We start from the raw sequence: 15,401 nt of genomic DNA, 5'->3' as shown, positions 1-15,401 counted from the left end.
CCAAATTCTCTATCAAGTCAAGTTTAAGTTTCAAGTTTATTGTATTTGATAAACCGCTTAAGTACCTAGGCGGTTTACATAAAATGAAAACATTTGTACAAATGCTTCAAAAGGTAATAACATAATATAAAAATCAAAAGGGAGACAAATAAAAAAAGCATCCACTGAGACTTCTGTAGCCTGTTTTCATCTCGCTTGTATTAGAGTCGGTTGCAGGCATCCAGGTGGAAAGCTGGCTAGGAGCTGCTCTTTTGATAATCTGCCTCCGATGAAACCGGGAAAAGACTTGTGCCCCCGAGTGCTAGGGCTCTTCTTTTTGAAATACTCTCCCAGCCAGCCCACTATCCCAAAACTACCTTATCCTATCCTGCTCCTCACCTTCTGGGGAAAGTCAGGTTTTAAGTTGCTCCCTTTCAACTCCTACACCCTGCTCTCTCCCCCCCCCCCAACACAGCCATCACTGGATCCTGTGCCCCTCCCCCCTTCTCCTCCCTAGACTTCCTGTCTCCCAAGCTCTCGGGCTTTCCCATCTCGGTGAGCAGCTCCCGCACATCAGCCAGAGCGACGGCCGAAGCTGCAGCCCTGCCGGCTTTCACGCTGCAAGCTCGGGGGGAGTTGGGAAGCGGATTTGAGCTCAGCTTCTCTCGTGAAAGCTCCGAATTGGCCGACCATGCGTCCGGCGAGACTCCTGCGCTGATTCGACACAGATCATCACAGTCCTGGGGCGGGGGGGGGAACCCTTTGGACTGCTTTATTTTTAAATGTGATCTGATCGCGCCGAAGAAGATAGCAAGGACTACCTTGCTAGGACCCCCCCCCCCCCTGAGTGGTTTCATTTATTTATATGGTGAGTGGACTCTGCTTACTGGTTTCCGATTGAAGTAAAAGTAGAGATTGCCCTGTCTTCCCCCACGAATGCATGACAGATTCCAAAGTTAACTGTAAGATATAGTGTGTGATATGCGAAGAGAGGGGTAGAATCGATGTGCGCCTGCACGGGCCTCTAGAAGGGCAGTATAAATTCATTAAAGGGGGGTGGGGGAGTCTAGAAGTCAAGCGAAATGAGGGGGGGGGGGCAAAGCTGCACTTTTAAATATGATACTCTAGTATTCGCTCTCACAGAGGCGAAATCGGGGTTTATACTTTTTTCCCCCCAACTTATTTAAAAAGTTTGGAGGAGTAAGGGAGCTGGTTTGGGGGATGCGTCCCCTCCCCCCTTTTTTTTTTTTTTTACACGCCCAGATCTCAGCACCACCGCGTTGGAAATATGGCTCGCAGTTTAAGAAAACCAAAACAGCCTTTTTAGATTATTTTGGCCCGCGTAACCTGGCGCTGGCGTGTTAGTTTTGGGACACGGGAAGGTTATCTCTGTAGAGCCGTCTGAGCAGCCTCGGCGAGCTTTTTGTCTTGGGAAGCTGAACGGCGTTTTCGCTTGCCCCGCTGGAATCCGAACGCGCTGTCCAAATAACGCGTAATTATACTCGTAGGCGATACCCAAGGTGGATGGCGGTAACAGAACCAGCAGTAAGGATGCCCAGATAAAAACGCCAGACTCCTTTCAGATGTGGAAAAAGACCTAATACCCCTTTCGCGCACATTGAACAGATAGGGCTAGCATACCTATGCACAAAATAACATTTCTGGGTACAATTTATGCATGGGGGGGGGGGGTCGATGTATATGCACCCATTCTTCTATATTTATATGTTTAAACTATTTTTAACTTTTAAAAATATACGTGTATTTTTAGCTACAAGAACAGACAGATTCCATCTGTCGTCCTAACAGATCAAGCCTCTAGATGGCTGTGTTTTGCAGACTTTGCCCGAATCAAGCTCCAGATGTGTGAGCTCAGCTGTTGCCTGTCACTTGGGTGACAACTGGTCTTTTCGCCCTAAGTCTTTGCTTTCTCCATTATCCTCGGCCAAGTGTCAATTTTTCAACTGCTTTTTACTATCAACAGCATAGCACAGTCTCATGGGAGAGGACAGCTTGATTTGGCCATCCCTAACAATAAGGTCTGCTTTTATTCTTAGAAAAAAACGTTCTGGCATGTATTTGTGGATGTATGCATATATATATATATATATATATATGCATATATATAAACATTAACTTAATATATATATATTAACATTATATATATATATTAACATTAACTTAATATATATGCATATATATATATATTAACATTAACTTTTCCTATGGATTCTGTGTAAACCAAAAGCGCTTTAAACAAAGGTGACATAATATTTATCAAGCTGTAACTCTCAAACAATTTTTACTCCCACCAGGGGGATTTTACTTCAATAGCAATCATTTATCTTGCTGTCTGTTGGGCTCAGTTCCACATGCCTTCAATGTGGTCTCTACATAGGGTAACCGGTGCCTGCCATGGACAGGAATCTGTCATTGAACCCCCCAGCTGGGGGCAGGGGAAAGCAAAATAAAAGTCCACTGCTAGTACATGGATCTTCCTAAATACCATCAACTGAGCAGTCAGGAAGCACAGAGGGGGTGAATTTCCCAGCTCACTGAGAAATGTTTTTCTAGAGAATTTAAAGATTAGCTTGCTAATGTTTGACCAGAAAACATTATTATTTCATTGGCAGATAATTCTGTGCAGAGAAACTGCAGTTATTTGTACATGTGCACTGACTTTATACTTGGCACTTTTTCTGATGATGGTGTGGGTGATTTTTGTCTCCTGCTGTGAAGGAAGGATGCTAATAAGTTCTGGTCCCGGAGAACTTGGTTCCAGTGTGTCAGTCAGCAGCGATAAACCTATTGGCTTATTGGAGTTTCCATTGAAAGGAACAGCAATTCATTTTAGCTTAGTGACAGATTCAATCAGTTCTGCCAGCACAAGCCAAGCCAGCTAAAACAGTTTTATCATGTTTATAATCGAGGATCTGTAGAGCCGCCATTTGTCTGAATAATAAAGGGTGCTGTAATGAGTCATCCTGGGTCACCCGCATAAAATTTAACATCAGCTGAATCACCCCCCCCACCCCCCCACCTTTCAGGGTTAATAGCTCAACTATTAAGATTAGAGTCAGATGTGGGAAACCAACAGAAGAGTCTGAGGTTTGTTTGTTTTCTTTTTTTACTTTCTTTAATCTCATGTTGTATGATGACTCAAAAATAAATTAATCTTAGTTGGCGGAGGATCCTTGTTTAGGTTCACTTTAGAAAGTAAATTTTAAAGGCTGCTTAGAGAAGAAGGAATCGTTTGTGTGCTTAATATTATGCAAAGCTGGTAGACATGTTCAGGAAGAGACATTTTCCTGCTTACTTTTAATAACCTCAGTATCTCTGTTCACTGTTTGAACGGTATGGTTTGGTCTGATGGACAAGCAATACTGTTTGCTAGAAAGATTATCTTAGTTACTTAGCTGGCTGGTTATAATGTTTAACTAAAAGGAGCACATTAAGAATAAGTACCTTTTTTTTTTTTTTTTTCAAATGATGGGGATAGCATGGAGAGGAAATATTAATAGCTGTGTAATTTCTCAGGCCTTTGTAATGGTAGTGCAAACAGAGGTGCGGTACTATGCGTTAACCAAGTAACTTCTCATAGAAAGCAAAGTTTGTGTAGGTTTCCAATTGGTCCAAAATGAAGTGCTTTGCCCTGCAGTTTTAATATTTGAAAATATTTGGAGCAGCTACACAAAAGAAATTTCTGAAGCGTACTTGCAATTTCAACTTGTATTCTAAAACAGAGCACTTGGCATTTGTCTTTGCTGGTAGATTATGCTGTTTTTACAGGCAGGACAGTGAAACAAATGAGGTTTCAATCTGTGAAGGTGCCAGGTTGGCAAATGTTTTAAGTGGTTTAAAAAAAAAAAAAATTAAAGAATGCATTGCACAGGATGTCCACTAGGGCACCCTGGCTGCATGTCATAAAACTGATCTTGCATACAGGCCTAGAAGTGTAATTCCTCCTTGTTTGGACAGGAGGCTAAGAAAGAGGGGCCACTGCTACATGCAATAAACAGAGGGAAAGCATAGTGCTTAAAACTGTAGTACAGATTCCTGCACTCAAATTGGCTTAACAGGAGTTCCTTTGTATCTCCCTGTGAGCCTCCTCATTCATCTGAGGGGTAATGAGGAAGAGACAGGCCCTGTGTGCAGTTATAGCATACTGGTGATGTCATGACCCTTCTGGCATTAATTCCAAGAAGGCCTAATCTGATCACTTTGCTGTTTGCCAAAATGACAGAGCTGTTCCAGAAACGGTTTCTTGCTTACAGTCCAGAATCATAGGATATTTCCATTTTATCTGGGCTATCTCAAGTGGCTAGGCAATAATTCTTCTACAGTCTGTATGTTCTCTGCCTGCTTAAATTTCATTTGGAATCTGTTAAACCCCCAGCTTGGCTTGTCTTGGGACCTGAAATGACTGCACTTTTTCTCTGTTGCTTAAAAAAAACCAAATAATGATAATTTAATAGTTTGGGGTGGGACCCCCCTAAATGTTGCAGGTAGTAATGCTGAATTGATTCTTCTCCTCCTGTCAAACTGACTTGTACCTCCTGCCCAAACACTACCTTTTGTTTACATAAGGCTAATTTTCAAGAAAATCAAAACCCCCAAAGCATTGAATCAACTAGATTAATTTTTATTCCAAAAATTATACAGAACCTTAAATAATACTGTACACAAATAGAAACAATATAGCATCAGTTTCTTCCTACAATCCTGCCTTTTCTTGAAAATATTCACCCAAAGCAGTTTACAATAATGTTACACTGCTTTGATGCAATGGGACTCTCGGGAAGAGTCTGGAATTGGTTTCAGGGTTTCCTGAAGAAAAGATCATACCGAGTGGTGTGTGATGGAAAATTCTCTCGGACTTGGAGAAATCCATCTGGGGTACCTTAGGGATCCCCGTTGTCACCCATGCTGTTTAACATTTACATTTCACCCTTAGGACATCTATTACAGAAGATGCACTTTTACATATATGCAGATGATATCTCTATTTTAATTCCTTTAAATAACATCACAAATGAAATTGTAGAACAAATTTCTCAAATTATGATTGAAATAGAACAATGGACAATCATTTTCAAATTGAAGCTAAATACAGAAAAGACAAAAATCTTTTTAGCAAGTCCAAATGACAAAATAACTAGGGCATCGTTCCATTCGAAATGGTCATGTCTACCCAATTTCAAAATCTATAAAAATATTAGGAGTCCCATTAGACTCTCATTTAACTATGGTAGAACATACAAATTTAGTGATAAAGAAGTGCTTTTTTGCACAATGGAAATTAAAGACCATCAAAAAATATTTTGATCCTTTAGATCAGTGGTTCCCAAACCTGTCCTGGGGGACCACCAGCCAGTCGGGTTTTCAAGATATCCCTAATAAATATGCATGAGAGAGATTTGCATACCTGTCACATCCGTTATATGCAAATCTCTGTCATGCATATTCATTAGGGATATCTTGAAAACCCGACTGGCTGGTGGTGCCCCAGGACAGGTTTGGGAACCACTGCTTTAGATTATTGGTGCAGGCACTGCTGCTATCTATATTGGACTATTGCAACACTGTTTATTTGGGAGTACCAAAAAAAAATTCTGAGAAAATTGAAAATAGTGCAGAATACGGCTGTCCGTCCTGATATTTGGGCTGAAGAAAAGAGATCATATCAGCCTTTACTACCGAATACTGCACCGGCTGCCGGTAGAAGCACGAGTAATATTCAAGTTTTCATGTATTTGTTTTAAGCTGGTATGGGGATTGGCCCCTACCTATCTTTTATCTCATTTCGTGCTATTCAGCCCTGCGAGGATAACCAGGAACTGTAGTTTATTTGCCTACCCAAAGATCACTAGTTGTAAATACAGGTCTTACTTGGATAAGAGGCTTGCATTTCAAGCAAGTAAACAACAGTCCTGGTTGGGTATTTATATTAGTGGTGCCATGCTTTCTTATAGCGCATTTCGAAAAGAAATTAAGACTGTACTATTTGACAAATTCATCTCTTAACCGAAGTTTTGTTTTTACAACAAAAATATTATATTGTCTGTCTTTAGGTAACATGTTGTACTTTTATCATTATTGTTCTGTATTTCGCTGATTGTCCAGTTTTTCTTCTGTGTAAACTGCCTAGAAATCGTCTGATTGTGGCGGTATAGAAGAATAAAGTTATGTTATGTTATACAATACATTGAATAGTAATCAAGTATTTTTCCCTCTCTGTCCTAGCAAACTCATGATCTAACTGTGGTACCTGGGGCAGTGGAGGGATGGGTGACTTGCCCAGGGTCACAGGGAGCAGGCTGGGATTGAACTTGCAACCTCAGGGTGCTGGGGCAGCAGCTCTAGCCACTGGGCCACTCCTTCCCCCTAGGTAGTTGTCCTAAATATGTTAAAGAAGGCATCAAGGGGACTTTCCCTTGTCCTTGGTGGTTCTATAAATGGCACACACAGTTATGTACACAATTCCATACATAGTTGAAGACTAGTGCCACTTATACACATAACTTCATTATTTAATTACCCCATTGATTGGTACTTAATTAGTGATAACTATCAAAAATTGGCCATAACTAGCACTAATTGTGCACATGCATTATGACACTATTATATAAAGTGTGTGTGTAAATTGCACAGGGAGCATTCATGTGAGAGGAGATTGGGCAGGAAATGGGCATTCTGACTATTCTAGAGTGCACTTTGTAGAATACTATCAGTTAGGCATGTAAACAGTGGCGTAGTAAAGTGGGCGGGGGAGTAAACTGCCCCGGGCGTCGTCTTGGTGGGGGCGCCAGCGCCTCTCTTCCTCTCCGCCCACCACTGCTTTTCACTCCTCCCCCACCGTACACTTCCCCACCCCGTACTTCTAGCTCTTTGCCGGTGAGAGCAGCAGCTCCAACCTGCTGCTCGAGCCGGCCTCGCCTGTCCCTCTGACATCACTTTCTGGTTGTGGGACCAGGAAGTGATGTCGGAGGGAGAGCCGAGGCCAGCGCGGGCAGCAAGTTGGAGATGCTGCTCACGCCGGGGTAGTCAAAGAGGGACGTGGGAAGGGATGTGCGTGTGCGGCAGGTGCGGGGGAGGGGGGCGCGGAGAAGAGGGTGGGGGTGCCGCTGTCCCAGGCGCTCCTCACTCTCGCTATGCCACTGCATGCAAGGTACCTCATTTAGCAGTGCACATTTCAGCCATCCATAGAAACGGAGTAAGTGAGTGTGCCTAAATATTGGTGCATAAATGCTATATAACATAACATAATACCAGATTTCTAGACTGCATAACCATGAGTTCAATGCGGTTTACAAAAGCTTATTAAAATGATACAGTGAAGGCTGATAGGTCAAGAATTTTGCAAAGAGGAAAGTTTTCAGTTGTTTTCTAAATTGTTCATAAGAACAAGATGTAAGCAATAAGTGTCGAATATCTCTATCACAGGGATCTCAAAGTCCCTCCTTAAGGGCCGCAATCTAGTCAGGTTTTCACGATTTCCCCAATGAATATTTATTGAAAGCAGTGCATGCACATAGATCTCATGCATATTCATTGGGGAAATCCTGAAACCCCGACTGGATTGCGGCCCTCAAGGAGGGACTTTGAGACCCCTGCTCTATCATAATGAGCTGCCTGATATGATAGTGTGTATTCAAGATAGACTGATGGAAAGACAAAAAGGGCATTTGACTTTCTGCTGTTCTTATAGGAAGCTATAAGAAATCTTTCGGCTCTGGTATAATGGCGCTGATCTGAACGCAACTTTGTAACATAAGCATCCCAACTTTACGATAACCCAGGCTTCAACAGGAAGCCAGTGCAGCTCACGGTAAAACGGAGTCACATGATCATATTTTTTCGGGCCAGAAATTAATCTGACCGCAGTATTCTGAATCGGTTTCGATCTGGCCATGTTTTTCTTGGTGCTTGACAAATAAATGATATTACAGTAGTCAAGAAAGCTTAGCATTGGTGACTGAACCAGAATTTTAAATGCTGACTTACACTAGTATTCCATAATAGTAACTATGTGCTATCTAACTTTTTTTTAAATAAATAATCTGGAAACTGGAACGACAAATGAGGTGATAAAATTTACAGATGACACTAAATAGTTCAGAGTTCTTAAAACGCATGCAGAATATGAAACATTTGCAGTGAGACCTTAGGAAAATGGTAAACTGGGCATCCAAATGATAGATGAAATTTAACGTGGACAAATGTAAAAGTGATGCACTTTGGCAGGAATAATCCAATTCAGAGTTACCTAATGCTAGGGTCTGCCTTGGGGGTCAGCACCCAAGAAAAAAACCTAAGTGTCATCGTAGACAATACGTGGAAACTTTCTGTCCAATGTATGGCAGCGGTGGCCGAAAAAAAGCAAACAGGATTCTAGGAATTATTAGGAAAGGAGTGATAAACAAGACTAAGGGCTCCTTTTACAAAGGTGCGATAGTGCTTTGACGCGCGGAATAGCGCGTGCTGAATTGCCATGTGCACTAGACCTTAACGCCAGCATTGAGCTGGCGTTAGTTCTAGAAGTGTAGCGCGGGTATAGCGTGCGCTAAAATCCTGCATGCGCTAAAAACGCTAGCGCACCTTAGTAAAAGGAGCCCTAAGACTATTATAATGCCTCTGTATCGCTCTGTGATGCAATCTCACCTTGAGAATTATGTTCAATTCTGGTGGCTGAATCTCAAAAAAAGATATAGGGCTCCTTTTATCAAGCGCACTAGTGGGGGTTAACGCGCACGACTTTTCATCATGCGCTAACCCCCCGTGCTGGCCTGAAAACTATCGCCTCTTGAGGAAGCGGTAGCGGCTAGTGGGGCTGGCTGTTTAACACGCGCTATTACACGCGTTAAATCGCTAGCGCGGCTTGATAAAAGGAGCCCATAGTGGAATTAGAAAAGAAGAGTGACCAAGATGATAAAGGGACTGGGATTCTTCTCGTATGAGGAAAGATTAAAGAGGTTAGGGCCCTTCACCATAGAGAAGACACAGCTGAGAGGAGATTTGATGGAAGTCTACAAAATCCTAAGTGGTGTAGAACCGGGTACAAGTACACGTCCCCCTCCCATTCGCGGTTTCAGTAATCGCGATTTCACATATTCGCGATTTTTTGGGGAGGGGAAAAAAAGAAAAAAAAAAACATCCTTAAGTCTTCCCCCTGGCATCCCGGCCTTACCTGGTGGTCTAGCGGGCTTTCGGGGCAGGAGCGATCTTCCTACGCTCCTGCCCCGTGCAGATCGCCATTAGGAAATAGCTGTAGGGAGTTCCCGTCGTAGTCTCGAGAGACTACAGGAACTCACAGCAGCCATTTCCTAATGGCGATCTGCAAGGGGAAGGAGGGTAAGAAGATCGCTCCTGCCCCGAAAGCCCGCTAGACCACCAGGTAAGGCCGGGAAGGCGGGGATGGGTCAGAGCCGGATATTCGCGGTTTTTCGCCATTCGCGGTCCGGCTCTGCCCCTATCCCCCGCGAATCTGGAGGGAGAAGTGTAAATTGATTTTTTACTCCATCAAAAATCTCGTCTAGGGGACACGCAATGAAATTACAAGGAAATATTTTTAAAATCAATGGGAGGAAATTTTTTTGCACTCAGAAGAATAGTTATGCTCCTAATCCTGAAGAATAGTTAAGGTCCCAACCCTGAACCATATTAATACTAGAAGAAACACTATCTTTTCAGTAGTTACCCCAACCCTCTTGAACTCGGCACCAAGTGCACTAAGAGAGATAACTAATCTTGAGGAAATTTAAATTTTTTCTTAAGACATTCCTTTTCAAAGATGCCTTTCAAGTGTGAGTGTCTTTTTAAGGATTTTAAATTTTTTAAAAATCTTTTATGAGTCCGCTTGTATTGGGCTTACTTGTTTTTAACCCCGCTCTTTTCTTTATACCAGGGTCCCCAAAGTCCCTCCTTGAGGGCCGAATCCAGTCGGGTTTTCAGGATTTCCCCAATGAATATGCATGAGATCTATATGCATGCACTGGTTTCAACGGATATTCATTGGGGAAATCCTGAAAACCCGACTGGATTCGGCCCTCAAGGAGGGACTTTGGGGACCCCTAGTTTATACCATTTATACCAGGGATTTCAAAGTCCCTCCTTGAGGGCCGCAATCCAGTTGGGTTTTCAGGATTTCCCCAATGAATATGCATTGAAAGCAGTGCATGCACATAGATCTCATGCATATTCATTGGGGAAATCCTGAAAACCCGACTGGATTCGGCCCTCAAGGAGGGACTTTGAGACCCCTGATTTATACCTTATTTTTCTTTAGCCATTGTAGTTCTCCCCTTTTTTTTCCATTCATACCCGTTTGTCTAGTCATGTATGTTATTATTGGTCTAATCGTGTATGTTAATTTTGTTAAAAGTTATGTTAAATTGTATTATCTGTTTTTACCCTATTTTAAAATGTATAACCACTTTGAAATAAATGATAAGGTGTTATATCAAATTTTTAATAAACTTGAAACTTGTTGCCAGAGAATGTGGTAACCGGTTAATGTAGATGGGTTTAAAAAGGGTACAGACAAATTCCTGAAGGAAATGTCCGTGGTCTGCTATTGAGACAGACATAGGGGAAGCCACTGCTTGCCCTGAGATCGGTAGCGTGGAACGTTGCTACAATTTAAATTTGTGCCAAGTACTTGTGACCTGGACTGGCCACTGTGGAAATGGGCTAGATGGACCATTGGTCTGACCCATGGCTGTCTTTTGTTCATATGTGTTTAATAGCCAACACAGAATTCTTGCTTAGCATTCAGATAACCCTTTCTGAATTGACCCCTTATGTCTCCCTATGAGTTTCAGATGTCAGGAAAATATCAGCCCACAACAAAAGGTTTTCTATAGTATTGCAAAGCAAAATGTTGGAGTAGAATTGCAGCTAACCACTTTGTGGGGGCTTCACTACCTTCTATAATTTTCCACTATAACGCACTGACCATTGTTTGGTGTTTATTTTGTTAAAATGAAGTCCCCTGAGGCATACACAATGCTGAAACGTGTTTATATGAGAACAAGTTGATGCCATTTTGTTTCTACATGTGAATTATTTAAGGATCCTTTTTATACCAGGCGATCTCAACATGGAACAATTTGCCGTTGGAAATAAGATGTCAACATTCCCATTTCATATTTTGTAAATATTTAAAGACATATCGGCATAATTATCGGCAATCTAGTGGTTTGTAATGTTTGCTGTTTTTTCTCTTCTTGCTTTATGTATTCTTTCTCTCTTGCTAATTTGTAAGCCGCTGTGGACTTTTTTTTTAAGGGAGTCAGTGGATTATAAAAGTCAAATGAGATTAGACTAAAAATTATTTAGCTCGTTCAATTGCTTTCAGGTTTTGTATCCCTTTGCTTTTTGGCTTTTTTCCCCCAACTGAGTGTGCTGTGAAAATGAGCTTTTGCAAATTTGCTTGCCCGATGTGCAGATAACAAGGGTATGTATGTAGAGCTTGTGTGCACATACTCTGACCCCCAGCAAATAAAGGCATTCTGGTGGGCAGGTTTGGAAAGGAGTTTGAAGTTATGCATATATTTCTAGAAATGCAAACATTTTGCATGCCATTTTTTTCATGGAAAATCCTTGTGCAGCAAATGGCAGGTGTACATGTGTGCACATAGTTTTCCTGAGGTAATTTTTGAAACAAAAATACTTGCATACTTTTACTTTAAGAATTCTGCATTCTGTTTAGTAAAAGTACATGCATACATTTTGCTAATACGGTCAGTTTTTCAATTACCTCCTATATTTAAAAAAAAAAAAAATGGCAGTGGCTCCATGTTACATAGAACCTAGAGATCAAAATTGAGATGCCCAGGGCAGGACGTGCTTAATTCTTGTGTTATTTTAGAAAAATAGAGTTAGTTTTATTTTTTAAGTTCAACATTTTTATTGTTTTAAGAGTGCAAAAGCAGAAAGCAATATAGATTCTTGTAACTGTATTACACAAACAACCTTCCAAACATAGTATATAAAATTGTGATAGACCCTGAACCCCTCTCACCCAACCCATACTCTTGCATACTCTCAGCCAGTGCCTGTATAAGAAAGTTAGGTGGGTCCCAGCTAAATATCGGGCTGGTATAAACATAGTAACAGTAAATGATGGCAGCTAAAGACCCGTGTGGTACATCCAGTCTGCCCAGCAGTCTTATTTTATTTTCTTTGATATTTCTGCCGTAGAAGTCTGCTTGGCACTGTCATTACTACTGGAGTTGCCGTTCAAGCTCACTCCAGCCTTTCTAAGCCATCTCAAATTATTACAACACTCCCAATTACCCTCCTAGCCTCTTAAATAACCAGCCTTCCTCCCCCCCCCAAAAAAAAATGTCTAGGTGGTCCCCCCTGGAGCCTATCTGTCTCTCTGGTGACCCAGTGGGGGATCGTTTGGAACAGGAGCACTCCCTCACTCCTGCCCTTTGTGGCTTTACTTCAAAAAGGCTTCTGTGACCTGTTGTGGCAACTCTTTGGCAGCCATTTTGAAGTAGAACTACAAGGGGCGGGAATGAGGGGGGCTGCTTTCCTGCCCCATCATCCCCCCCCCACTGTACCTAGACATTGGAGGAGGATAGGGGAGGGGTTTGGTGTATTACAGCCTAGGGAAGTAGGGGTGGGGGGTGCTATTTGTAAGGCAGGAAGGGGGATTGGGAGGGTTTTAAAAGTAAAAAGTTATGTGGGTGCTGGTACTTGCATAGCTAAGTGACCTCATAATTTAGGATAGCCCAAAAGCTGTCCTAAATTAGGCTGCTTAGTTATACGAGTGTCGGCACCTGTATAACCCTTGGCTTCTCCCTAGTGCAGCCCCCAGCCCCTTCCCTGACCTGTCTACCTTTTGGTCAGGTGGTCTGTGGAAATATTCAGCAGCCCTTTCTGCTTAAGTTCTGCTGAATATCCCATTTAAGGGTAGGAAGCAATTTAAGCAGGCAGGAAAGGCTTCTGCCCCCTTAAATCGCTTTGAAAATTTGCTGGTTAGTGCCTAGATATAGGCAACATTTAAGCACTGAAGTTATATAATACTAGTGATATTCTGCTAATTTATGACCCCTTTTACTAAACCGCGTGGAAAATCTCTGACGCCCATTCAAGTCCTATGGGCGTCGGAGCATTTACCATGCCAGCCTGCACTGTCGGGCTTAGTAAAAGAGGGGGCTAGTGAACATCCCACATAGTGCAGAACTATGGAGCACGAGTAAGGCATGGGCAGATTTCATATGTGAGTAACGTTAGAATACAATAAGTTTACATGCTAAAGTGCAATGTTTTCACATTCACATTTACACCTGCTTTTCACATGATATGTTAATGCCTAAATGTTGCCTTGCAAATAACGACTTATGCTCTACTAGTGTTTAAGCCCATTACATTAACGGGTGCTAGAATAGATGTCTGTCTGTCTTTCCTTTTTTTCTGTCTCTCTCCCTGCCCCGTCTATCTTTTTTTTTTTCTTTCTCTCTCTCTCCCTGTCCCGTCTATATTTATTTATATTTTTCTTTTTCTCTCTCTCTCCCCCTGCCCAGACCCTCACTGAAGCTGCCTTCCAGCTGTGCCAGCTAAGGGATCCTTTGCCCTTTCCTCAATCCAGCTGTGGCCAGCTGCCCGCACACATCTGCCCAGCTACACAATGGGCAAATGCGTCCCGTCTCCCCTCCGAACCCCTGGTTCGCTCACCCTTGGTGCTGGATCGCCGCCTGATGCTGCTTCACAGGAAGATCGCGAACTGCTGGGCCATGTTGAGCTGAACTGAGCCCCAGTGCACACTTCCGCACTCCTCTGTGCTTTCACTGTCTCTGGGGTGGGTGGGGGAAGGCTCCTTTAACCTTCGCTCGCTGAGGTGGTGGTGGCCCACCCCATCCGTGTACTCTCTCTCCTTCCTACCCTCCAAATGCTTGCTTCTCTCACCCACCCAAAGCCTCTCTCTCTAGTTGCTATCCCATGTCTCTCTTCTCTTCACCAACCCAGGCCCAAACTCCCAATCAGGCATCTCTTTCCTCCCCCACCCAAATATCAGTAGCAGCGGCAGCAGTCCTGACCCGCCACCCCCCATTCCTTACGCAAAGCAGCAGTGGCAACGCTGTAAACAGGCTGTTAGCGGCCAGCCCCGACAGGGCCTTTCTTCTACCGCATCCAAAGTGATGCAGCAGAGGAAAGGCACTGAAGAGCTTGCCGCGAACAACCTGTTTACAGCGCTGCCACTGCTGCTTTGGGTAAGGAATGGGAGGTTGGTGGGTTAGGACTGCTGCCACTGCGCTGAGACGCTTCCCTGCTCGGCAGCTTCCCTCCTTGGCGGCTCCTCCCTGCTCAGCGGTTCCTCTACTGCGCATGTGGAGGCATGGCGTTTCAAGTGCGCATGCGCGGCGAGGGTTTTATTATTATAGATTCTCTAATGGAATCGAGGCAATCAGATGCTGTTCTAGAATTTTCACTCATCATCTTGCATTTTGGCATCCAAATTTAGGTAATCTTCATAGAATTACAGAAGATACCAGTCCACCTTAAGCGCACTTCCCGACGGATCACTTTAAGAGTCCTAGGCCAGGAAAGAGTGGTTCAGCCAGGGGAAATGAAAGCCTGGGCTTGGGAAAGACAGAGGTTCAGAGCAGGAAGAAGCAGACCTCCAATGTACTCCTACAAACTGTAAGTTTGAAAGACCAAAGAGTTAGCCGTGAGGTAGGAAAAGGATTTACCCTGCAATCTCTGTACACATAAGGGAGTTTTTCATGGTCTGGGAGGAATCCCGAGCTAACAGCCTGTGAGAGGAACAGGTTCTTTTTTGTTTTTCCTTCTGAACCATTCAATTAAAATGTATGTGCATTTTTAAATTGTGGTCTGGTTATGCTTGTGAAGGATCCTTGCCATAAGGCTTCTCATGCTATCACAATGCCCTATTATAAAATATGCCTCTAAAAATATCTGCAAATCAATTCGTGAATGTCATGTTACCTCCCCTTGGAATTATTCCTACAAATGTTGCTCTGTTTGAAAAGTAACTGTAAAACTGATTCCATTCAAGAATTAGTTTTCAAAATGTGGTTGGCCTATCAGGCAAAGTGATGTCACAAGTGAAACTGGGATTTGTGGTAGCTGGTTATAAAGTTGATTTCCAGTGGCCTAATGGTTAGAGCAGCTGCCCCAGTACCCTGAGGTTGTGAGTTCAATTCCCACTGCAGTTCCTCGTGATTCTGAGTAAGCCACTTAACATTTCATTGCCCCAGATACAAAATAAGTACTTCCCTGAAACATGCAAACTTCTTTGATTGTGTAACCACACAGAAAAGTGGTATATCGAGTCCCTATCTCCTTTAGTGCTGTGTTATTTCTTCCTTTCTGGTCTAGACTAGAGAATGACACGGGGACAAATTTGTCCCTATCCCCACAGGAACTCAATTTCCCCGTCCTGTCCCTGC

General features: G+C 42.9%; 1 protein-coding gene across 5 annotated transcripts in view; it reads left to right on the top strand.

Annotated features, from left to right (window-relative positions):
• Positions 1–493: 493 nt before the first annotated feature.
• The window catches only part of PRICKLE1 (prickle planar cell polarity protein 1), a 237,088-nt gene continuing 222,180 nt past the window's right edge, over positions 494–15,401 (top strand). For 2 of the 5 annotated variants that reach the window (XM_033958671.1, XM_033958665.1), the window contains exon 1: positions 494–847. The gene's annotated coding sequence lies outside the window, so the exon portion shown is untranslated. Of the gene's footprint in view, positions 848–1,349; positions 1,525–2,000; positions 2,019–14,452; positions 14,632–15,401 lie in introns of those variants that run through there. The other 3 variants (XM_033958666.1, XM_033958668.1, XM_033958670.1) reach the window with 3 other exon arrangements.

Source organism: Geotrypetes seraphini, chromosome 9 (genome assembly GCF_902459505.1).
Source record: "Geotrypetes seraphini chromosome 9, aGeoSer1.1, whole genome shotgun sequence".
In the NCBI taxonomy this organism is placed as follows: Eukaryota; Metazoa; Chordata; class Amphibia; order Gymnophiona; family Dermophiidae; genus Geotrypetes; species Geotrypetes seraphini.
Note: the sequence above shows the minus strand (reverse complement) of the source record. Positions and strands in the feature narration are given on the sequence as shown.